The 24,911-nt window shown below is 37.5% G+C and overlaps 1 long non-coding RNA gene and 2 other non-coding genes across 3 annotated transcripts; all 3 read right to left on the bottom strand.

The window, feature by feature from the left end:
- Nucleotides 1-1,035: 1,035 nt before the first annotated feature.
- On the bottom strand, nucleotides 1,036-2,602 carry LOC130939123 (uncharacterized). Its single transcript, XR_009070183.1, has 3 exons — nucleotides 2,547-2,602; nucleotides 1,689-1,737; nucleotides 1,036-1,241 (listed from the first exon to the last, which is right to left on the bottom strand). It is a non-coding gene; the product is annotated as an uncharacterized LOC130939123 (long non-coding RNA).
- Nucleotides 2,603-8,835: 6,233 nt separating this feature from the next.
- On the bottom strand, nucleotides 8,836-8,939 carry LOC130942271 (small nucleolar RNA R71). The gene has a single exon (XR_009070848.1). It is a non-coding gene; the product is annotated as a small nucleolar RNA R71 (small nucleolar RNA).
- Nucleotides 8,940-17,229: 8,290 nt separating this feature from the next.
- LOC130942837 (small nucleolar RNA R71) lies at nucleotides 17,230-17,337 on the bottom strand. The gene has a single exon (XR_009071386.1). It is a non-coding gene; the product is annotated as a small nucleolar RNA R71 (small nucleolar RNA).
- Between the last annotated feature and the right edge of the window lie 7,574 nt (nucleotides 17,338-24,911).

Genomic DNA, 24,911 nt, shown 5'->3' with positions numbered 1-24,911 from the left:
TTATTACAGACAGATTTTTGGTTACCAACGAAATTACCGACGGATTTTGTCCCTCTGTAAAAGCCCCGTCGGAAATTATTTACCGACAGATTTTTTTTCCGTCGGAAAATTACAGACGGATTTTTACCAGTTACCGACGGATTTTCCCTCTGTAAATTCTCCCTCAATTTCCTGAAGGCGGCGAACTTACAGACGGATTTTCCGTCTGTAATTACAGACAGATTTTCAGACGGATTTTTTGTCTGTAATTACAGACGGATTTTTGGACGGATTTTTCGTCTGTAATTACAGACGAATTTTCAGACGGATTTTTCATCTGTAATTACAGACAAATTTTCAGACGGATTTTTCGTCTGTAATTACAGACGGATTTTCCGACGGATTTTCCATCTGTAATTACAGACGGATTTTCAGACGGATTTTCCGTCTGTAATTTAAACTTTGGAAAATCATGATTACAAACAGAAAATCCGTCTGTAAATCCGTCAGTAAGGTAAAATAGAAAATTTTTTTAATTTTTCTATTGGAAAATAAATACTTTAGATTTGTTTTCTAAATTTACTCCATCAAACACACTGTAAATTGAAAAAATGAAAGCCAAAAATCACATAGATAAACATAATATTCATTACATGATACCTATAAAATTGGATGTTATTTTTCAACACCATTATTCAATATCTCACTGTCTCGATAAAAAAATACCCCAAAATTTCTTTTAAACTACAACAGAGAAGGGCAGGACTTTCAGCCTAAATTTTAAAACTATTTCCTCATGCTCTCTTTAAAGTTTAAACTCTCCAATCTAATCTGAGTTACATGATTCTTTACTCCATGGTAGACTCTTGTGTGGCTGAAACTTGAAAGTATTTGTTCATCTAGTTCTTCTTCTTTGATTTATTTACATTGGACTGAGCATATGCAATTCCCTGGTGTCAAAAAATAGGATATGGACAGATTTCAGAAGCCTAGCAATGTTTTATAGGATTAAGAAAAAGTGAAGGAGGATAACAAAAACACAACTTTAAAATAGAACTGCAAGAGAGAGAGATGCTTGCATGCTCTTGAAGCACATTTAATTTGTTCTTCAGGAACACTCACATTTAAGAGAGATGCTTGCATGCTCTTCAATCATGGTCATGCACAGAATGCATAAAAACAAACATGCATACAAGTTATTTGTCAGATTGAGTGAGATCCAATTCTTAGGGAATGAGAGCAAATATCTCTGCATAGCAAACCTGAAAAGATTCAACCAAGATCACAAGTTAACTAGATAAGCTTTCTAGAAAAAGGGGGATATATACAAATTAATAATTTAAGGGACTAGCCATTGACCCTGAAGAAGGAATCTCAAGCATAATAACAGTTTGAAGTTATTTAATTCCATGCAGATGTATCATTTAGTTAGCTATTGCCAGCAACAGTTAATCGTAGATGCAACTGTGCCATAACAAACTATAAAAATTAATTCATGCATAAAACTCAATCATCACAATTAGCAAAAATTATTCCAATACCAAAATTATAAAATAAAAAGAGGTATTAAAGTCCGGTACACAAGCATCCCGCATAATGCAGGGTCCAAGCAAGGGGCATGCTCAAAGAAGAAAGAGAAAAAGATAAATTAATAATCAGTTGATACTTGATAGCATTACATAGGAAAGTATTGGAACACAGCAACAAACCTTATCAGCAGCTGCCTGCAATGTCAAATGATCTCCCCATTCTCCAGACCTGTTATAGTGGACAGAAGATGAATGAGTAAGTTGGAGGAAAAAAGCCCACTAAATATGACGACAAAGGTCACTCATTCTAGGGTAAATAATAAAGGTAATAAGTACAAAAAGCTTAAATAATAAAGGTAATAATAATAACAATCAATAGTGTAAATCAAAGAGGTGGTAGCCAGAGATACCAACATCAGCTGCAAAATGAACCAATATCGTGTTATTTTAGGAACTTGACCCTGAATAATTGGAGCATAGTAGTTTAGAGAAAGCATTCAAGTGCAAACGAACAGGCCCATTGCAAAACTAAAGCTATATATATATATCACTAAAGCTATATATATATATATATATATATATATATATATATATATATATATATATATATATATATCTTTCACCGGATTTTGAATTCACAAGTCACATGAACCCACATATTAAAATATAAACATATACACACACATTAACAATATATAATGTAGTACCAGTAAAATAAAAATAAAAAAAGGAAAAAAGAAAAGATGATTATGCCGCAATTTTCTAATTAAATAAGAGCAGGCAGGAGAATGTCAATGATGCGAAATATACAGTCAAAACCAAATAACAGAAAACTGCAAATAACTATTCCCTATTGAAAATTATTTTAGTTTACTTCCATTCACCAAACCATTCAGATATTTAGGCAGTGAAACAATTTTATCTACTGCACTAACCCCAACAGATGAAATAGACAATGACACTTCTGAATATCTTTTTCACAAAATTTGACACCAAGAATGCAAGCATAAGATTTGTTAAAACATGAGAAAGACATACCCCTCCATTCTTGCTCTGTATAGGTCCATGAGAAGCCACAACATAAGGCTGGAAATCCACAAGCATGGTAGACACTTTGATATCTCCATATACAAACAACAGGATGAAGAAATAAACAAGCCAGAATTTTCATCAGTGGTTTTAAATTGGGTATGCTAGTATGCTTCTTGCTTTGCTTTCAATTCCCAAAAACCACAATTTAGTAAGTTTCTTTATGATTAGTACTCGAATTTAAACTAACTAAACTTGCCAATATACAGGACCAAGTAAATGGAATGGTACACAATGTGTTATGTGTTCAAAGATATTCTTGTACCTCCAAATTTTATTTTTCTAAAGAACACAGTCGAGCATATACAATAATCCAATAATGAAAACAAAAAAGAGTGAGGTGAGTGATGTGTCACAAAATTTTAATACGACAAACATCTCATTCATTCTCTCATTTTCAACGTTATTAACATACAAATGCATGTTGAGAAAGGTTACTATAAAACAATACAATACACACTGTCCTGCAAGAGATATATATATAAAGTTGTTGTGTTGTATATGTATAAAGACAAAAATCACTGTCCCTTTCTTTTTCATCAAAATGGCCAAACCATGTAAGTGGTGCTACCTTTTATTTAATTTTAGAGAAAAAATGAAGAAATTAAACTATATAAGATAAAATAGGAAAGCTTTCATCAATGTGAAAATAAAAAAAGGAGCTAAAGTTATTGAGAGTTTGTAAGTAACTTTAGAAAATTAAGCAATCCCATTTCGAAGGATAGTCCATGACTCAGTTCTCAATTTAACTGAAAAATTATAAAAGTGATGGATAAAGTTTGATAAGAAAAATCTTCATCCAACATTCCTCTCACTATTTAATTCAAGAACCAATCAGTGGCTTGTAATTGTCATTCTAAAATAGAAGAAAGATCATTCAGTATGTTTTATCCAATGCATGTTTTGTCCAATACCAGTATCCAATGCAAACATTAAGGACATAAGAAAATGACACTGAATCCCACACCTTTGCTTTCGGAGCGAGACGAGCCATGAGAGCTGCAGAAGCATTACCAGCATTGTTCTCCTCTATGAAACTGATGGTTGAATTGATGACAAGCAAAGTGATAATACCAACAAAGTCTTGCCAATCAGGAGGCTTACCCTGTATAATAATAATAAGAGCAAGTAAAAAATATCATCATCAGATTCATCAAAAACCAAGGATAATTTCATTAGGGACTTTGATATAAAGCCTAATGTCATATTATATCACTCCCACAAGTAGAAGCAAAAGCACAATTTGGTTATTGCACTACATGAATTAGAAAGGAAGTAAAGAGACAAGCATAAAGGTTCATGAATCCTTCTATTTTCAATCAAGCAAATTCTAAAATCAAAGAAAGAAACAATATCCTTCTTACAGAAGTAAAATAGTATCATGTTTCAATTTGATATTCAGAGCTTAATCAGAACAAAAAAGAGAAAGGAAAAAGAAAGCAAAGAGAACAAGGAAAGGGGATGCAATGAGAAAAGTGAATGGAATTGACTATGGACTAGCGAATTACCTGCCTGCGCGAACAATAAGTGAGGAGAACATCCCAACTGATCCATCGCCAATGCCTAGCCTTTTCTGTTCTAGTGCAGCCACTTCGACTTTGTTCCTGAATATTTGATAGAATAATAATAAACACCCTGTATTGATCCTAGTAACCGCACAAAATTATTTTTTTAGTTAAAACTTAATTCATCCATCCTAAATTCCTAATTATACTTTCTTCGTAAGAGTGAGTTTGTTTTTTTTAGACCTGACAAGAAAGAAAGCAAGTATTAAGTATACTATGCACATTCTCTTCATGTCTCAGCTTTGTCTTCAATTTATCAACCTGTCAAGTTTGAAAACATTAATTTACTCTATGTACTGAAAATTTATTTCACTAATAAATTATCACATACATCTTGTATCAAAGCCATTTTCCTTTCTTGATTTGATCGACGCCCATTTTTCTGTGCAGCCATTGCTTTGCTCCTTCTACTTTCCATCTTGTCCTACTTTGCACATTCAGAGATAGAATCTTTGAAAAGCAGCAAAAAGAAAGAACTAGCTTGAGTCTCTGATATGTTTCTTATGACAAGTAAAAGAACCAAGCTTCCACTTTCCAGATTCGGATAATATTCAAAAGAGGAAGAGAAATTCTATCAACATACTACAGTTAAAGTAGTTTAAGCATTGAAATCAAAACTCTTTTAGTGTATAGTGTATAACTGATTCTATCTTACAAATTGCCTAAACCTAGCTAAAACTGGCGTAGAAAAATTGAGCCCTAAGGTTTATCGGCGTAATTTAAACAATGCATACCTAAATCAGCGTAATTTAAACAGCTACTGGTAGATGCTCTGGTTCTCTTTGGAGCAGGAACGATTGGGATCGGGTCGAATTCCATCGATTCGCTTGCGACAGAGCGCGATAGAGCAGCGACGGTGATAGAGCAGCGATGGAAACAGAGCGTGACGACCTTGAGTCTGAAACGCCCGCGAGAGAAGCGATATACCGGAGAGATAGAGAGAGGTCGACGGCGAGACCAGCCGTGAGAGAGGTGAGACTCAGTGAGCTTTAGGGTGAGAATGGCGAGAGAAGAGCGAAGAAACTCAAAGGAGGGTTAGGGGTTCTTCGTCGCGGTTAGGGGTTCTTCGACGGAGGCATTGCAAGCGCCGGCGACCGGCGACGTTCTTCGTGGTGGTTAGGGGTTTTTCGTGAGGCACAATGAAGAGACGGTTAGGGTACAGTGAGGCACAATGAAGACAGGTTAGGGTTAGCTAGGTTAATCGTCTTCCTGAGGCACGATGAAGACGGTGTTCATCTTCATGGAATGCTTTGTAAATTGAGGAGAGAGAGAGAGAGAGGGGGTAGATTAGGTTAGAGTTATTTGTGAAAGGTGCTCGAGAGAGAGAGGGGGGTAGATTAGGTATAAGGTTTTTTTTCGACGGAAAATTTTAAATTACAGACGGATTTTTCGTCTGTAATAATTTAATAAAACGCGCGTTTTGTCAGCTTAATTACAGACGGAAAATCCGTCTGTAACCATTCTGTGAAAAAAAATTAATTTTTCCGACGGAATTATAGACGGATTCTCTTTTCCGTCTGTAATTTATACTAATCTATTTTTTTTGTTTTCCGACAAAAAAATCCCTCTGAAATTCCATCTGTATTTCAGTGGGATAAAATCCGTCGGAAATATCCGTCTCTAATAACTAGTTTTCTAGTAGTGATATTCTCTTTGGTCTCTGACCCACGGATCTGAATCACCTCTCTTGATAACAGAGCATTCGAATCCGTGATGTTAGAGCCTTCGTGGTATAAGCTAGAATCAATTGGCAGCATTCTTGAGATCCGGAAAGTCTAAACCTTGTCTGTGGTATTTCGAGTAGGATCTGTGATGGGATGACTGTGATGAGCTTCAAACTCGTGACTGTTGGGCGCAGTAATAGTGTGCAAAAGAATAAATGTATTCTATTCTGACACGATCAAGAACTGACAGCTGATTAGCCATGCGGAAAACCGTAGAGGACATGTTTTCACTGAGAGGACGGATGGTAGCCATTGACAACAGTGATCCACCAACATACAGCTTGCCATGGAAGGGAGTACGCATGATTGGATGGGGACAGTAGGAAAGCAGAGGTTCAGAGGCAACAAAGCATCTCCAAACGCTTATCTGAAATTCCCACTAAGGACTTACATAAGTAACTTTATTTTATTTTGTGTTTTATTTTTCCTTTTATTATCAAACCTCATAACCATGTGAATCCGCCTGACTGAGATTTACAAGATAACCATAACTTACTTCAAGCCGACAATCTCCGTGGGATCGACCCTTACTCACGTAAGGTATTACTTGGACGACCCAGTGCACTTGCTAGTCAGCTATGCGGAGTGGTGAAAAATGTGAATCACAATTTCACATACCAAGTTTTTGGTGCCGTTGCCAGGGATTGTTTGAGTTTGGACAACTGACGGTTCATCTTGCTGCTTAGATTGGGTAATTTTATTTTTTATTTTCGAAAAATACAAAAAAAAATTTGTGTTTCTTGTTTGAGTCTAGTGTCAAATTCTAAGTTTGGTGTCAATTACATGTTTTCAAATTTTCTTAATTTTCGAAAATATATGCATTGTGGTCTTCATTGATCCTCAAGTTGTTCTTGATGATTTTCCTTGTTATGATCTAATGATTTTCCTGTTTTGTGTTTTATGTTGTTTTTCATATGCATTTTCAAAATCATAGTCTTTGAACATTCAAAAATTCTAAGTTTGGTGTCTTGCATGTCTTTCTGTTCTTAAAAATTTTCAAAAATATGTCCTTGATGTTCATCATGATCTTCAAAGTGTTTTTGGTGTTCATCTTGACATTCAAAGTGTCCTTGCATGCATTACTTGTTTTGATCTTGCATTTTTATGTTTTACTTCATTTTGTTGTTTTTCTCTCTCTTCATTAAAAATCCAAAAATAAAAAAAATAATAATATATCTTTTCAAGTAAACAATACAGAGAAATGAAGATTCATAACATAAAGCAGAAGAATCACAGAGAAAAAGAGCTCACTGGCATCAAAACGACATTAAAGAGGCACTTTGGGAGTTAAACGCCAGAATGGCTACCATTATGGGCATTTAACGCCAGTAAAGCTATCATTCTGGGCGTTAAATGCCAGAATGGGCAGAATTTTGGGCATTTAGAAAAACGCCCAGTAAAAAATGATTTCTGGCATTTAACGCCAGTCAGGTATCCTGGCTGGGCGTTAAACGCCCAAAGAGGTAGCATTCTGGGCATTAAACGCCAGAATGGATAGCATCCTAGGCGTTTAACGCCAGGATGACACAAGGGAGGTAGTTTTGTTTCCAATTCGATTTTTTTTCAATTTTTCATGTTTTAATTCATAACTTTTTGCATCAAACATATTTTAAACTTTCATTTTTCATTTTTCTTTTAATGTTTTTGAAAATTTTCAAACTAATTTTTCCAAAATCATTTTCTTAATCTTATCTCATATTTTCAAAAATCCTTGCTAACAATTAATGTTTTAATTCAAAAAATTGCAAGTTGTTACTTTCTTGTTAAGAAATGATCAATCTTTAAATTTTAGAATCATATCTTTTAATTTCTTGTTAGTCAAGTCATCAATTTTAAAAATCAAATCTTTTTCAATCATATCTTTTCAATCATATCTTTTTAAAATCATATCTTTTTCAATCAAATCTTTTTTCAATCATATCTTTTTCAAATTTTGATTTCAAAATCAAATCTTTTCAATCATATCTTTTTAAAATCAAGTCTTTTTCAATCATATCTCTTTTAATTTGATTTCAAAATCTTTTTTTTCCTAACTTCTCATCTTTTCAAAATTATTTTCAAATATTTTTCAACAAAATACTATTTCTTATCTTTTTCAAAATCACCTAACCACTTTTTCACTTGCAATTTTTGAAAATCACCAACCACTTTTTCAAAAATCTTTTTAATTAACTAATTATTTTAATTTTAATTTTCGAAAACTCTCTTTCTCATCTCTTTCTATTTATTTGCTAACACCTCTCTTCTACTTATAATTCGAACCCTCTCTCTCTCCCTCTGTGTTCGAATTCTTCTTATTCTCTCTCTACCTCATTCTTCTATTCTTCTTTTCTTCTGACACATCAAGGAATCTCTATACTGTGACATAGAGGATTCCACTACTCCCTTTTATTCTCCTCTTTTTCATATGAGCAGAAACATGAATAAATTTTTTTTGTTAAAGCTGATCCTGAACTTGAAAGGACTCTGAAGAAAAAGCTAAGAGAAGCTAAAGCACAACACTCCAAAGAGGACCTTATAGAGAATTTCGAAAAAGAAGTAGACATGGCAGCCGAACCCAACAACAATGCTAGAGATGCAAGGAAGATGCTTGGTGACTATGCTGCACTAACTTCCAACTTCTATGGAAGAAGCATCTCAATTCCTGCCATTAGAGTAAACAACTTTGAGTTTAAGCCTCAATTAGTTTCTCTAATGCAACAGAACTGCAAGTTTTATGGACTTCCATCAAAAGATCCTCATCAGTTCTTAGCTGAATTCTTACAGATCTGTGATACTGTTAAGACCAATGGGGTTGATCCCGAGGTCTACAGAATTATGCTTTTCCCCTTTGCTGTGAGAGACAAAGCTAGGACATGGTTGAACTCACAACCTAAAGAAAGCCTGAACTCTTAGAAAAAGTTAGTCAATGCCTTCTTGACCAAATTCTTTCCACCTCAAAAGATGAGTAAGCTCAGAGTGGACGTCCAAACCTTCAAACAGAAGGAAGGTGAATCCCTCTATGAAGCTTGGGAAAGATACAAGCAATCAACCAAAAGATGTCCTTCTGACATGTTTCCAGAATAGAGCATCATATGTATATTCTATGATAGTCTGTCTGAAATATCCAAGATGTCATTGGACCATTCTGTTGGTGGATCTCTTCATATGAAAACCCCTGTAGAAGCCCAGGAACTCATTGAGATAGTTACAAATAACCAGTTCATGTACACTTCTGAAAGGAATCCTGTGAATAATGGGGTGACTCAGAAGAAAGGAGTTCTTGAGATTGATACTCTGAATGCCATATTGACTCAGAACAAAATATTGACTCAGCAAGTCAATATGATTTCTCAGAATCTGACTGGATTGTAAGATGCATCCGACAGTGCTAAAGAAGCCTCCTCTGAAGGAGAAGCTTATGACCCTGAGAATCCTGCAATGGAAGAGGTGAATTACATGGGAGAATCCTATGGAAACGCCTATAATCCTTCATGAAGGAATCATCCAAATTTCTCATGGAAGGATCAACAGAAGCCTCAACAAGGCTTCAATAACAATAGTGGTGGGAGAAACAGGTTTGGCAATAGAAAACCTTTTCCATCATCTTCTTAGCAACAGACAGAGAATTCTGAGCAGAGTCTCTCTGGCTTAGCAAACATAGTCTTTGATTTATCCAAAGCCACTCTCAATTTCATGAATGAAACAAGGTCCTCTATCAGAAATTTGGAGGCACAAGTGGGTCAGCTGAGTAAAAGAGTTACTGAAACTCCTCCTAGTACTCTCCCAAGCAATACAGAAGAGAATCTCAAAAGAGAGTGCAAGGCCATAACTATAACCAACATGGCCGAACCTGGAGAGAATGACAAGCCAGTGATTCCCAGTGAGGAAGATCTCAAGGGACGTCCACTGACCAATAAGAAGTTCCCTACTAAGGAACCAAAGGATCCGAGGCTCCTACAAAGACCATAGAGATTCCACTGAACTTACTATTGTCATTCATGAGCTCTGATGAATATTCTTCCTCTAAAGAGGATAAAGACACTGTTGAAGAACAAGTTGCTCAGTATCTTGGAGCAATCATGAAGCTGAATGCCAAGTTATTTGGTAATGAGACTTGAGAGGATGAACCTCTATTGCTCATCAATAAACTGAATACATGGATTCAGCAGACATTGCCTCAAAAGAAACTGGATCCCGAAAAATTCTTAATACCTTGCACCATAGGCACCATGACCTTTGAAAAGGCTCTGTGTGACCTGGGGTCAGGTATCAACCTCATGCCACTCTCTGTAATGGAGAAACTAGGGATATTTGAGGTACAAGCTGTAAGAATCTCACTAGAGATGGCAGACAAATCAATGAAACAGGCTTATGGACTTGTAGAGGATGTCTTAGTGAAGGTTGAAGGCCTTTACATCCCTGCTGACTTTATAATCCTAGACACTAGGAAGGATGAGAATGAATCCATCATCCTTGGAAGACCCTTCCTAACCACAGCAAAAGCTGTGATTGATGTGGAGAGATGAAAGTTAGTCCTTCAATTGAACGAGGACTACCTTGTGTTTAAGACTCAAGGATCTTCTTCTGTAAACATGGAGAAGAAGCATAAAAAGCTTCTCTCAATACAAAGTCAGATAGAGCCCCCACACTCAAACTCTAATTTTGGTGTTGGGAGGCCACAATCATGCTCTGAGCATCTGTGAAGCTCTGTAAGAGCTTTCTGTCAAGCTATTGACATTAAAGAAGCGCTTATTGGGAGGTAACCCAATTTTATTTATCTATGTTCATTTAAGTTTTCTATTGGTTGATGATCATGTGAAGTCATAAAAATAACTGCAAAATTAAAGTAGAATGAAAAACAGCATCAAAAATAGCACACCCTGGAGGACAGGCTTACTGGCGTTTAAACGCCAGTAAGGATAGCAGAATGGGCGTTTAACACCAAGTCTGGCAGTATTCTGGGCGTTAAACGCTAGAATTGGCAGCCAAACTGGCGTTTAACACCAGAAAGGGCTGTCTGGTGTCTGGCTGGCGTTAAATGCCAGAAAGGGGCACCAGTCTGGCGTTTAACGCCAGGAAAGGTAGTAGAACTGGCGTTTAATGCCAGATTTGGCATACAGTGGGCGTTTAAATGCCAGGAAGGTGCACGGATGAGAATTCCTTGACACCTCAGGATCTGTGGACCCCACAGGATCCCCACCTATCCCACCATTCAAATTCAAACCATTTTCCTCCCAAACCCACCCATTCTCCACACGGATACCCTCTCCTCTCTTACCCTATAAATACCCCTCCTTACCACTTTCATTTTCACATCACCAACACTTCCTAAACCCCTTGGCTGAACCACTCACACACCTCCATCTTCTCCATTTCTTCGTCTTCTCATCCTTTCTTACTTCTTTTGCTCGAGGACGAGCAAACCTTTTATATTTGGTGTAGAAAAAATGTTGCTTTTTGTTTTTCCATAATCATTAATGGCACCTAAGGCCTGAGAAACCTCTAAAAAGAGGAAAGAGAAGGCAATTGCTTCCACCTCTGAGTCGTGGGAGATGGATAGATTCATCTCAAAAGCCCATCACTAGAAAGAGGATGGAGCAAACAAGAGAGCCCACTCATGGACCTCAACAAAAGCATGAGCAATTCCCTCATCAAGAAATCCCTGAGATTCCTCAAGGAATGTATTCCCCTCCACACAACTATTGGGAGCAACTAAGGATAGGAACACCAAGAGTACTAAGGATGGAGCACCAAAAGCACTCCATTATCCTCCATGAAATTAGAGAGGACCAAAGAGCCACGAGGGAGGAGCAACAAATGCAAGGAAGAGATATTGAGGAGCCTAAGCACTCCATAGGATCTTCAAGAGGAAGAACTAGTCGCCGTCACTAAGGTGGACCCGTTCTTTAATTTCCTTGTTCTTATTTTTCTGTTTTTCAATTTTTATGCTCTATGTTTGTGTCTTTATTACATGATCATTAGTGTCTAGTGTCTATGCCTTAAAGTTATGAATGTCCCATGAATCCTTCACCTTTCTGAAATGAAAAATGTTTCTAATTGCAAAATAACAAGAAGTACATGAATTTTGAATTCTATCTTGAAATTAGTCAATTATTTTGATGTGGTAATAATACTTTTTATTTTTTGAATGAATGCTTGAACAGTGCATATTTTTTATAGTGAAGTTTATGAATGTTAAAATTGTTGGCTCTTGAAAGAATAATGAAAAAGGAAAAATGTTATTGATAATCTGAAAAATCATAAAATTGATTCTTGAAGCAAGAAAAAGCAGTGAAAAATACAAAGCTTGCAAAAAAAGGGGGAAAATAGGAGAAAAAAAGAAAAGAAAAGAAAAAGCAAGCAGAAAAAGCCAATAACCCTTTAAACTAAAAGGCAAGGGTAAAGAGGATCCAAGGTTTTGAGCATCAGTGGATAGCAGGGCCCAAAGGAATAAAATCCTGGCCTAAGCGGCTAAATCAAGTTATCCCTAACCATGTGCTTGTGTCATGAAGGTCCAAGTGAAAAGCTTGGGACTGAGTGGTTAAAGTCGTGATCCAAAACAAAAAGAGTGTGCTTAAGAACTCTGGACACCTCTAACTGGGGACTCTAGCAAAGCTGAGTCACAATCTGAAAAAGTTCACCCAATTATGTGTCTGTGGCATTTATGTATCCGGTGGTAATACTGAAAAACAAGATGCTTAGGGTCACGGCCAATACTCATAAGTAGCTGTGTTCAAGAATCAACATACTGAACTAGGAGAATCAATAACACTATCTTAATTCTGAGTTCCTATAGATGCCAATCATTCTGAATTTCAAAGGATAAAGTGAGATGCCAAAACTGTTCAGAAGCAAAAAGCTACAAGTCCCGCTCATCTAATTGGAACTAAGCTTCATTGATGTTTTGAAATTTATTGTATATTCTCTTCTTTTTATCCTATTTTGTTTTCAGTTGCTTGGGGACAAGCAACAATTTAAGTTTGGTGTTGTGATGAGCGGATAATTTATACGCTTTTTGGCATTGTTTTTAGGTAGTTTCTAGTATGTTTTAGTTACTTTTAGTATATTTTTATTAGTTTTTATGCAAAATTCACATTTCTGGACTTTACTATGAGTTTGTGTATTTTTCTGTGATTTCAGGTATTTTCTGGCTGAAATTGAGGGACCTGAGCAAAAATCTGATTCAGAGGCTGAGAAAGGACTGCAGATGCTGTTGGATTCTGACCTCCCTGCACTCGAAGTGGATTTTCTATAGCTACAGAAACCCAATTGGCGCGCTCTCAATTGCGTTGGAAAGTAGACATCTTGCAGGGCCATAAATTCCTAGTATATATTTGCCATTATATCAGGGTTAATTAGCAAGAGATGTGAAATAAGGTAGAAACTTCATGTGAAGTTGATAGTTGAGAGTCGTTAAATAATTTAACAGATTTGACTGAATTGTCATCTAATAGCTCTCGACTATCAACTTCACATGAAGTTAACTGAATTTCCACCGTGAAACAATAATAACAAGATGAAGATCATCATGATCAATAGTGTAGTTTAGTTTTATTTGGTATTGGTGTCTTGTTATGTTGTTCATGTTCATCAGCAGTTTAATATATGGTACTGATGAGCGGATAATTTGTACGCTTTTTGGCATTGTTTTTAGTATGTTTTTAGTATACTTGGCTTAGTTTTTAGTATATTTTTATTAGTTTTTAGTTAAAATTCACTTTTCTGGACTTTACTATGAGTTTGTGTGTTTTTCTGTGATTTCAGGTATTTTCTGGCTGAAATTGAGGGACCTGAGCAAAAATCTGATTCAGAGACTGAAAAGGACTGCAGATGCTGTTGGATTCTGACCTCCCTGCACTCGAAGTGGATTTTATGGAGCTACAGAAGCCCAATTGGTGCGCTCTGAACGGCGTTGGAAAGTAGACATCCTGGGCTTTCCAGCAATATATGATAGTCCATACTTTGCCCAAGATTTGATGGCCCAAATCGGCGTTAAAAATCACCTTCAGAAATTCCAGCGTTAAACGCCGGAACTGGCACCTAAATGGGAGTTAAACGCCCAAACTGGCATAAAAGCTGGCGTTTAACTCCAAGAAGAGTCTCTACACGAAATTGCTTCATTGCTCAGCCCAAGCACACACCAAGTGGGCCCGGAAGTGGATTTTTATGTCATTTACTCATCTCTGTACACCCTAGGCTACTAGTTTTCTATAAGTAGGACCTTTTACTATTGTATTTACATCTTTCAATCTTTCAATCTTAGAACCTTTTGATCATGTTTTGATGATTGAACCCTCTTTGGGAGGCTGGCCATTCGGCCATGCCTAGACCTTGTTCTTATGTATTTTCAACGGTGGAGTTTCTACACACCATAGATTAAGGTGTGGAGCTCTGCTGTACCTCGAGTATTAATGCAATTACTATTGTTCTTCTATTCAATTCCGCTTGTTCTTTGTCCAAGATATCACTTGTTCTTCAACTTGATGAATGTGATGATCTGTGACACTCATCATCATTCTCACTTATGAACGTGTGACTGACAACCACCTCCGTTCTACCTTAGATTGGGTGAATATCTCTTGGATTCCTGATACACGATGCATGGTTGATCGCCTGACAACCGAGCGCTCGCCTGACAACCGAGCCAGCCATTCCGTGAGATCAGAGTCTTCGTGGTATAGGCAAGAACTGATGGCGGCATTCAAGAGAATCCGGAAGGTCTAACCTTGTCTGTGGTATTCTGAGTAGGATTCAATGATTGAATGACTGTGACGTGCTTCAAACTCCTGAAGGCGGGGCGTTAGTGACAGACGCAAAAGAATCACTGGATTCTATTCCGGCCTGATCGAGAACTGACAGATGGATAGCCGTGCCGTGACAGGGTGCGTTGAACATTTCCACTGAGAGGATGGGAGGTAGCCACTGACAACGGTGAAACCCTTGCAGAAGCTTGCCATGGAAAGGAGTAAGAAGGATTGGATGAAGACAGTAGGAAAGCAGAGAGACGGAAGGGAAGGCATCTTCATACGCTTATCTGAAGTTCCTACCAATGAATTACATAAGTATCTCTATCTTTACCTTTATGTTTTATTCGTATATCACTATACCCATTTGAGTCTGCCTGACTAAGATTTACAAGGTGACCATAGCTTGCTTCATACCAACAATCTCCGTGGGATCGACCCTTACTCGCGTAAGGTTTATTACTTGGACGACCCAGTGCACTTGCTGGTTAGTTGTGCGAAGTTGTAGTGATCACAATTTCGTGCACCAAGTTTTTGGCGCCGTTGCCGGGGATTGTTTTGTGTATGGACAACTGACGGTTCATCTTGTTGCTTAGATTAGGTATTTTTCTTCAGAGTTCTTAAGAATGAATTCTAGTGTTTCAAAGTGATGTTCTTATCATCACCAAGCTGATTGATCTTCATCAATTTAGCTCTTGAATGCAATGTTCTGCTGAAGCTTGGCTAGCCATGTCTAATTCCTTTAGACTAAAGCTTTAGACTAACATTGCATGATTCCTGGAATTCTCATTAAGAATTTTGATACCTTTGTTTTTCTTTTCCATATAATTTTCGAAAAATCCAAAAAAAAAAAAATTTTTAAAAATCATAAAAACCAAAAATATTTTATGTTTCTTGTTTGAGTCTAGTGTCTCATTTTAAGTTTGGTGTCAATTGCATGCATTCATTCATGTGTCTTAAGGATCTTCAAGTAATTCTTGATTATTTCTTACTCTGATCTTTGAATTCTCTTGACTTGAGTGTTTTGTTGTTTTCCATATGCATTCTCATTTTGTCAGTGTCAGTAGTATACAAACTGCTAAGTCTGGTGTCTTGCATGCATTGTTATTTGAATTTAGTTGCATTTTGATTATTCCTCATTATTAAAAATCCAAAAATATTTTTTTATTTATGTCTTTTCAAGTCAATAATACAGAGAATTGAAGATTCAGAACATACAGCAGAGGAATTACACAGAAAAAGCTGGGCGTTCAAAACGCCCAGTGAAGAAGGACAGACTGGCGTTTAAACGCCAGCAAGGGTGCCTGGTTGGGCGTTTAACGCCCAAAAAGGTAGTGCATTGGGCGTTAAACGCCAGAATGTGCACCATTCTGGGCGTTTAACGCCAGGATGGCACAAGGGGGAGGATTTTGTTTTCAAATCAATTTTTTTTTCAAGTTTTCAAAGTTTTTCAAAATCAAATCTTTTTCAAATCATATCTTTTCAATCAAATGTTTTCAAAATTAATTTCTTTCCTTTTTCAAAGATACTTGCTATCAATTAATGATTTGATTCAACATTTCAAGTATGTTGCCTTTTCTGTTGAGAAAGGTTTAATGTTTGAATCATATCTTTTCTTGTTAGGCAAGTCATTAATTTTTAAAATCAAATCTTTTTAAAATTGTTTTCAAATCATATCTTCTCAATCACATATTTTTTTTTTTAAAAACCAATCATATCTTCTTAACCTCATCTTTTTCAAAATAGTTTTCAATCAAATCTTTTTGACTTCTAATTTCAAAATCTTTTTCAAAAATCACTTGATTCTTTTTCCACTTTGAGTTCTCGAAAATTATCAATCAATTTTTCAAAATGATTTTAAAACTTTTTAATTAATTTTCGAAAATTCTCTTCCCCTCTTCCCACATCCTTCTATTTATGGAGTACCACTCCTTCTCAATGCACAATTCGAACTCTATCTGATTAAGTTCGAATTCTTCTACCTCTTTCTTCTATTTTTCTGTTCTTCTAACACCTCAAGGAATCTCTATACTGTGACATAGAGGATTCCATATTTTCTTGTTCTCTTCTCTTTCATATGAGCAGGAGTAGAGACAAAGGCATTCTTGTTGAAGCTGACCCTGAACCTGAAAGGACCTTGAAGCGAAAGCTAAGAGAAGCTAAGGCACAACTCTCTGTAGAGGACCTAACAGAAATCTTCAAAGGAGAAGACATGGCAGCCGAAAACAACAACAATGCAAACAATGCAAGGAAGGTGCTGGGTGACTTTACTGCACCTACTCCCGACTTCTATGGGAGAAGCATCTCTATCCCTGCCATTGGAGCAAACAACTTTGAGCTTAAGCCTCAGTTAGTTTCTCTAATGCAACAGAATTGCAAGTTCCATGGACTTCCATTGGAAGATCCTCATCAGTTCTTAGCTGAATTCTTGCAAATCTGTGACACTGTCAAGACTAATGGGGTAGACCCTGAGGTCTACAGACTTATGCTATTCCCTTTTACTGTAAGAGACAGAGCTAGGACATGGTTGGACTCACAACCTAAAGAAAGCCTGGACTCATGGGAAAAGCTAGTCAATGCCTTCTTGGCAAAGTTCTTTCCACCTCAAAAATTGAGTAAGCTTAGAGTGGAAGTCCAAACCTTCAGACAGAAGGATGGAGAATCCCTCTATGAAGCTTGGGAAAGATACAAACAATTAATCAGAAAATGTCCTTCTGACATGCTTTCTGAATGGAGCATCATAGGTATTTTCTATGATGGTCTCTCTGAACTATCCAAGATGTCTTTGGATAGCTCTGCTGGAGGATATCTTCATTTGAAGAAGACGCCTGCAGAAGCTCAAGAGCTAATTGAAATGGTTGCAAATAACCAATTCATGTACACTTCTGAAAGGAATCCTGTGAACAATGGGACTAATCAGAAGAAAGGAGTTCTTGAGATTGATACTCTGAATGCCATTCTGGCTCAGAAAAAGATATTGACTCAACAAGTCAATTTGATTTCTCAAAGTCTGTCTGGAATGCAAAATGCACCAAGCAGTACTAAGGATGCTTCATCTGAAGAAGAAGCTTATGATCCTGAGAACCCTTCAATGGAAGAGGTGAATTACCTAGGAGAACCCTATGGAAACACCTATAATTCTTCATGGAGAAATCATCCAAATTTCTCATGGAAGGATCAACAGAGACCTCAACAAGATTTCAACAACAATAATGGTGGAAGAAACAGGTTTAGCAATGGCAAGCCTTTTCCATCATCTTCTCAGCAACAGACAGAGAATTCTAAGCAGAACCCCTCTGACTTAGCAACCATGGTCTCTGATCTAATCAAAACCACTCAAAGTTTCATGACTGAAACACGGTCCTCCATTAGGAATTTGGAGGCACAAGTGGGACAGCTGAGCAAGAAAGTTACTGAACTCCCTCCTAGTACTCTTCCAAGCAATACAGAAGAAAATCCAAAAGGAGAGTGCAAGGCCATCAACATGACCGAATGTGGAGGGGAGGAAGAGGAAGTGAACGCCACTGAGGAAGACCTCAATGGGCGTGCACTAGCCTCCAATGAGTTCCCTAATGAGGAACAATGGGAATCTGAGGCTCAAAATGAGACCATAGAGATTCCATTGGACTTACTTCTGCCTTTCATGAGCTCTGATGAGTATTCTTCCTTTGAAGAGGATGAGTATGTCACTGAAGAGCAAGTTGCTAAATACCTTGGAGTAATCATGAAGCTAAATGACAAGTTATTTGGAAATGAGACTTGGGAGAATGAACCTCCTTTGCTCACCAAAGAACTGGATGACTTGTCTAGGCAGAAATTACCTCAAAAGAGACAAGATCCTGGGAAGTTTTCAATACCTTGTACCATAGGCACCATGACCTTCAAGAAGGCTCTGTGTGACTTAGGGTCAAGTGTAAACCTCATGCATCTCTCTGTAATGGAGAAGCTAGGGATCTTTGAGGTGTAAGCTGCAAGAATCTCATTAGAGATGGCAGACAACTCAAGAAAACAAGCTCATGGACTTGTAGAGGATGTTTTGGTGAAGATTGAAGACCATTACATCCCTGCGGATTTCACAGTCCTAGAGACTGGGAAGTGCATGGATGAAACCATCATCCTTGGCAGACCCTTCCTAGCCACAGCAAAGGCTGTGATTGATGTTGATAGGGGTGAACTGATCATTCAAGTGAATGAAGAATCCTTTATGTTTAAGGCTCAAGGATACCCCTCTGTCACCATGGGGAGGAAGCATGAAGAGCTTCTCTCAAAACAGAGTCAAACAGAGCCCCCACAGTCAAACTCTAAGTTTGGTGTTGGGAGGCCACAACCAAACTCTAAGTTTGGTGTTGAACCCCCACATTCAAACTCTAAGTTTGGTGTTGGGAGGTTCCAACATTGCTCTGAGTATCTGTGAGGCTCCATGAGAGCCCTCTGTCAAGCTACTGACATTAAAGAAGCGCTTGTTGGGAGGCAACCCAATGTTATATTTTATCTATTTTCTTTTGTTATTTTATTTTTTTTTTGTAGGTTGACGATCATGAGAGGTCACAAAATCAATTGAAAAAGCAAAAACAGAATGAAAAACAGGAAGAAAAACAGCACACCCTGGAGGAAGAACTTACTGGCGTTTAAACGCCAATAAGGCTAGCAGGTGGGCGTTTAACGCCCAGTCTGGCACCATTCTGGGCGTTTAACGCCAGAAAGGGGCATCAGACTGGCGTTAAACGCCAGAAAAGGGCAAGAACCTGGCGTTAAACGCCAGAAATGGGCACCAGCCCGGCGTTTAACGCCAGAATTGGCTCAAAACGTGATTTTGCATGCCATTTGGTGCAGCGATGACTTTTCCTTGACACCACAGGATCTGTGGACCCCACAGGATCCCCACCAACCCCACCACTCTCTCTCTTCTTCCCCATTCACCAATCACCTCAACACCTCTTCCCCAAAAACCCTTCACCTATCAAATCTCATCTTCCTCTTCACCACTCACATCCATCCTTCATAACACCCCACCTACCTCACCATTCAAATTCAAACCACTTTCCCACCCAAACCCACCCTCACTTGACCAAACCGTACCCTTCCCCCTCTCCTATATAAACCCTTCATTTTCACACAACCTAAACACCACTTCTCACCCTTTTTGGCCGAACCACAAAGCCACCTCTATCTCTTCTATTTCTTCTTCTTCTACTCTCTTCTTTCTACTTTTGCTCGAGGACGAGCAAACCTTTTAAGTTTGGTGTGGAAAAAGCATTGCTTTTTGTTTTTCCATAACCATTTATGGCATCCAAGGCCGGAGTAACCTCTAGAAAGAGGAAAGGTAAGGCAAAAGCTTTCACCTCCGAGTCATGGGAGATGGAGAGATTCATCTCAAGGGTGCATCAAGACCACTTCTATGAAGTTGTGGCCAAGAAGAAGGTGATCCCTGAGGTCCCTTTCAAACTCAAAAAGGGTCAACTTTGATCAAAGGTTGGACCAAGTCCTCACAGACATTTATGAAGAGGGCACGCAATGGAAAAGAAACTCAAGAGGGAAGCCAGTTCAACTAAGAAGGCATAACCTCAAGCCCATCACTGAGAAAAGGATGGAGCAAACAAGAGACCCCTCTCATCATGAGATCCCTGAGATGCCTCAAGGGATGCACTTTCCTCCACAAAACTATTGGGAGCAACTGAACACCTCCCTAGGAGAATTGAGTTCCAACATGGGACAACTAAGGGTGGAGCACCAAAAACATTCCATCCTCCTCCATGAAATTAGAGAAGATCAAAGAATCATGAGAGAGGAGCAACAAAGACAAGGAAGAGATATTGAGGAGCTCAAGCACTCCATAGGATCTTCAAGAGGAAGAAAGAGCCGCCATCACTAAGGTGGACCCGTTCTTTAATCTCCTTGTTCTTTATTTCCCTGTTTTTCGAATTTTAGTGCTTATGTCTATCTATGTTTGTGTCTTATGATCATTAGTGTCTTAAGTGTCTATGCCTTAAAGTTATGAATATCCTATGAATCCATCACCTTTCTTAAATGAAAAATGTTCTTAATTGAAAAAAAGAAAGAATTGCATGAATTTTGAATTTTATAACAGTTTAATTATTTTGGTGTGGTGGCAATATTTTTGTTTTCTGAATGTATGCTTAAACAGTGCATATGTCTTTTGAATTTGTGATTCATGAATGTTGGCTCTTGAAAGAATGATGAAAAAGGAGACATGTTACTGAGGATCTGAAAAATCATAAAAATGATTCTTGAAGCAAGAAAAAGTAGTGAATACTAAAAAAAAAAACGAAAAAGAAAGAAAAAGAAAGAAATAAAGTTGTGATCTAAGGCAAAAAGAGTGTGCTTAAGAACTCTGGACACCTCTAACTGGGGACTCTAGCAAAGCTGAGTCACAATCTGAAAAAGTTTACCCAATTATGTGTCTGTGGCATTTATGTATCCGGTGGTAATACTGAAAAACAAGATGCTTAGGGTCACGGCCAAGACTCATAAGTAGCTGTGTTCAAGAATCAACATACTGAACTAGGAGAATCAATAACACTATCTTAATTCTGAGTTCCTATAGATGCCAATCATTCTGAATTTCAAAGGATAAAGTGAGATGCCAAAACTGTTCAGAAGCAAAAAGCTACAAGTCCCGCTCATCTAATTGGAACTAAGCTTCATTGATGTTTTGAAATTTATTGTATATTCTCTTCTTTTTATCCTATTTTGTTTTCAGTTGCTTGGGGACAAGCAACAATTTAAGTTTGGTGTTGTGATGAGCGGATAATTTATACGCTTTTTGGCATTGTTTTTAGGTAGTTTCTAGTATGTTTTAGTTACTTTTTAGTATATTTTTATTAGTTTTTATGCAAAATTCACATTTCTGGACTTTACTATGAGTTTGTGTATTTTTCTGTGATTTCAGGTATTTTCTGGCTGAAATTGAGGGACCTGAGCAAAAATCTGATTCAGAGGCTGAGAAAGGACTGCAGATGCTGTTGGATTCTGACCTCCCTGCACTCGAAGTGGATTTTCTATAGCTACAGAAACCCAATTGGCGCGCTCTCAATTGCGTTGGAAAGTAGACATCTTGCAGGGCCATAAATTCCTAGTATATATTTGTCATTATATCAGGGTTAATTAGCAAGAGATGTGAAATAAGGTAGAAACTTCATGTGAAGTTGATAGTTGAGAGTCGTTAAATAATTTAACAGATTTGACTGAATTGTCATCTAATAGCTCTCGACTATCAACTTCACATGAAGTTAACTGAATTTCCACCGTGAAACAATAATAACAAGATGAAGATCATCATGATCAATAGTGTAGTTTAGTTTTATTTGGTATTGGTGTCTTGTTATGTTGTTCATGTTCATCAGCAGTTTAATATATGGTACTGATGAGCGGATAATTTGTATGCTTTTTGGCATTGTTTTTAGTATGTTTTTAGTATATTTGGCTTAGTTTTTAGTATATTTTTATTAGTTTTTAGTTAAAATTCACTTTTCTGGACTTCACTATGAGTTTGTGTGTTTTTCTGTGATTTCAGGTATTTTCTGGCTGAAATTGAGGGACCTGAGCAAAAATCTGATTCAGAGACTGAAAAGGACTGCAGATGCTGTTGGATTCTGACCTCCCTGCACTCGAAGTGGATTTTCTGGAGCTACAGAAGCCCAATTGGCGCGCTCTTAACGGCGTTGGAAAGTAGACATCCTGGGCTTTCCAGCAATATATGATAGTCCATACTTTGCCCAAGATTTGATGGCCCAAACCGGCGTTCAAAATCACCTTCAGAAATTCCAGCGTTAAACGCCGGAACTGGCACCTAAATGGGAGTTAAACGCCCAAACTGGCATAAAAGCTTCCGTTTAACTCCAAGAAGAGTCTCTACACGAAATTGCTTCATTGCTCAGCCCAAGCACACACCAAGTGGGCCCGGAAGTGGATTTTTATGTCATTTACTCATCTCTGTACACCCTAGGCTACTAGTTTTCTATAAGTAGGACCTTTTACTATTGTATTTACATCTTTCAATCTTTCAATCTTAGAACCTTTTGATCATGTTTTGATGATCGAACCCTCTTTGGGAGGCTGGCCATTCGGCCATGCCTAGACCTTGTTCTTATGTATTTTCAACGGTGGAGTTTCTACACACCATAGATTAAGGTGTGGAGCTCTGCTGTACCTCGAGTATTAATGCAATTACTATTGTTCTTCTATTCAATTCCGCTTGTTCTTTGTCCAAGATATCACTTGTTCTTCAACTTGATGAATGTGATGATCCGTGACACTCATCATCATTCTCACCTATGAACGTGTGACTGACAACCACCTCCGTTCTACCTTAGATTGGGTGAATATCTCTTGGATTCCTGATACACGATGCATGGTTGATCGCCTGACAACCGAGCGCTCGCCTGACAACCGAGCCAGCCATTCCGTGAGATCAGAGTCTTCGTGGTATAGGCAAGAACTGATGGCGGCATTCAAGAGAATCCGGAAGGTCTAACCTTGTCTGTGGTATTCTGAGTAGGATTCAATGATTGAATGACTGTGACGTGCTTCAAACTCCTGAAGGCGGGGCGTTAGTGACAGACGCAAAAGAATCACTGGATTCTATTCCGGCCTGATCGAGAACCGACAGATGGATAGCCGTGCCGTGACAGGGTGCGTTGAACATTTCCACTGAGAGGATGGGAGGTAGCCACTGACAACGGTGAAACCCTTGCATAAGCTTGCCATGGAAAGGAGTAAGAAGGATTGGATGAAGACAGTAGGAAAGCAGAGAGACGGAAGGGAAGGCATCTTCATACGCTTATCTGAAGTTCCTACCAATGAATTACATAAGTATCTCTATCTTTACCTTTATGTTTTATTCGTATATCACTATACCCATTTGAGTCTGCCTGACTAAGATTTACAAGGTGACCATAGCTTGCTTCATACCAACAATCTCCGTGGGATCGACCCTTACTCGCGTAAGGTTTATTACTTGGACGACTCAGTGCACTTGCTGGTTAGTTGTGCGAAGTTGTAGTGATCACAATTTCGTGCACCAGGTACTCAAATGTATCACAATACCAATTTAAAGAAGATTATGAAATTAATAATTAATAATTAACTAATGTAGTTCATAATTAATTTCCAGCAATATATAAATGTATATATAGGATAAATTCTTCTAACATAAAAAATTGTTAAATAAAAAATAAGAGTCTAATTATCTTTAAATCAAAATGCTGAAACTTATAATAAAAATTATAAATTGTTGTGATAAGATAGCCTAGGTGGATGCCCATTTTCCCACAAAGTTCAGGTTTTCAAGGAGAATATTATTTAATGAAGTTTGAAAATCTACTACCATATATGCTTATAAATAAAGGTTTTTGTCTCTGAGAAAACACGAGCAATAAAGTAATAATATTTCTCTCTCTCTCTCTCTCCTTACATTATAATATAAGTTTTTTCGCTTCCTGTAGTCTTAAGTTACAATAATAATATTAGTAAATATATTAATCATTATTATTATATTGAGATAGTAATTGTAGTGGATATTAATACTATAGTCTTCTTTATTTATTTATTTATTCTACAACACGTTATCAGCACGAGACTCTGATCAAATTTTTAGGAAGACTCAGGTAACAAATTTTCATTATGTCGAAGCTCTCTCATCTTGAATTCAATACTCTTGATATATCTGGAAATAATTATTTATCATGGATATTAGATGCTGAAATTCATCTTGATTCAATAGATGTTGGAGATACCATTAAGGCTGAAAATAATGCATCCCAGAAGGATAAAGCCAAAGCCATGATTTTTCTTTGTCGTCATCTTGACGAAGGATTGAAAAATGAATATCTCACATTAAAAGATCCTGCAGATCTTTGGAAAGACCTTGAAGAAAGGTATAATCATAAAAAAATGGTGATACTTCCTCAAGTCCGATATGAATGGACGCACTTGCGTTTGCAGGATTTTAAATCCATAAATGAATATAATTTGGCAATGTTTCGAATCACCTCACAAATGAAATTATGTGGGAAAAAGATAATTGATCATGATATATTGGAGAAAACTTTCTCAACCTTCCATGCCTCAAATGTGCTCCTGCAGCAGCAGTATTGAGAAAAATGATTTAAAAAATATTCTGAGTTAATTTCTTGCCTTCTTGTTGCTGAACGCAACAATGAGTTGCTCTTGAAAAATCATGAAGCATGCCCAGCTGGCGCCGCCCCATTTCCTGAAGTAAATGCGGCAAATTACCCCAGAAGAGGTAAATGGCAAGGTTTTAATAACAAGAAAAATTAT

Source organism: Arachis stenosperma, chromosome 7 (genome assembly GCF_014773155.1).
Source record: "Arachis stenosperma cultivar V10309 chromosome 7, arast.V10309.gnm1.PFL2, whole genome shotgun sequence".
Taxonomy (NCBI): Eukaryota; Viridiplantae; Streptophyta; class Magnoliopsida; order Fabales; family Fabaceae; genus Arachis; species Arachis stenosperma.
The sequence above is the reverse complement of the archived record's forward strand: the minus strand, read 5'-3'. Positions and strand labels throughout refer to the sequence as shown.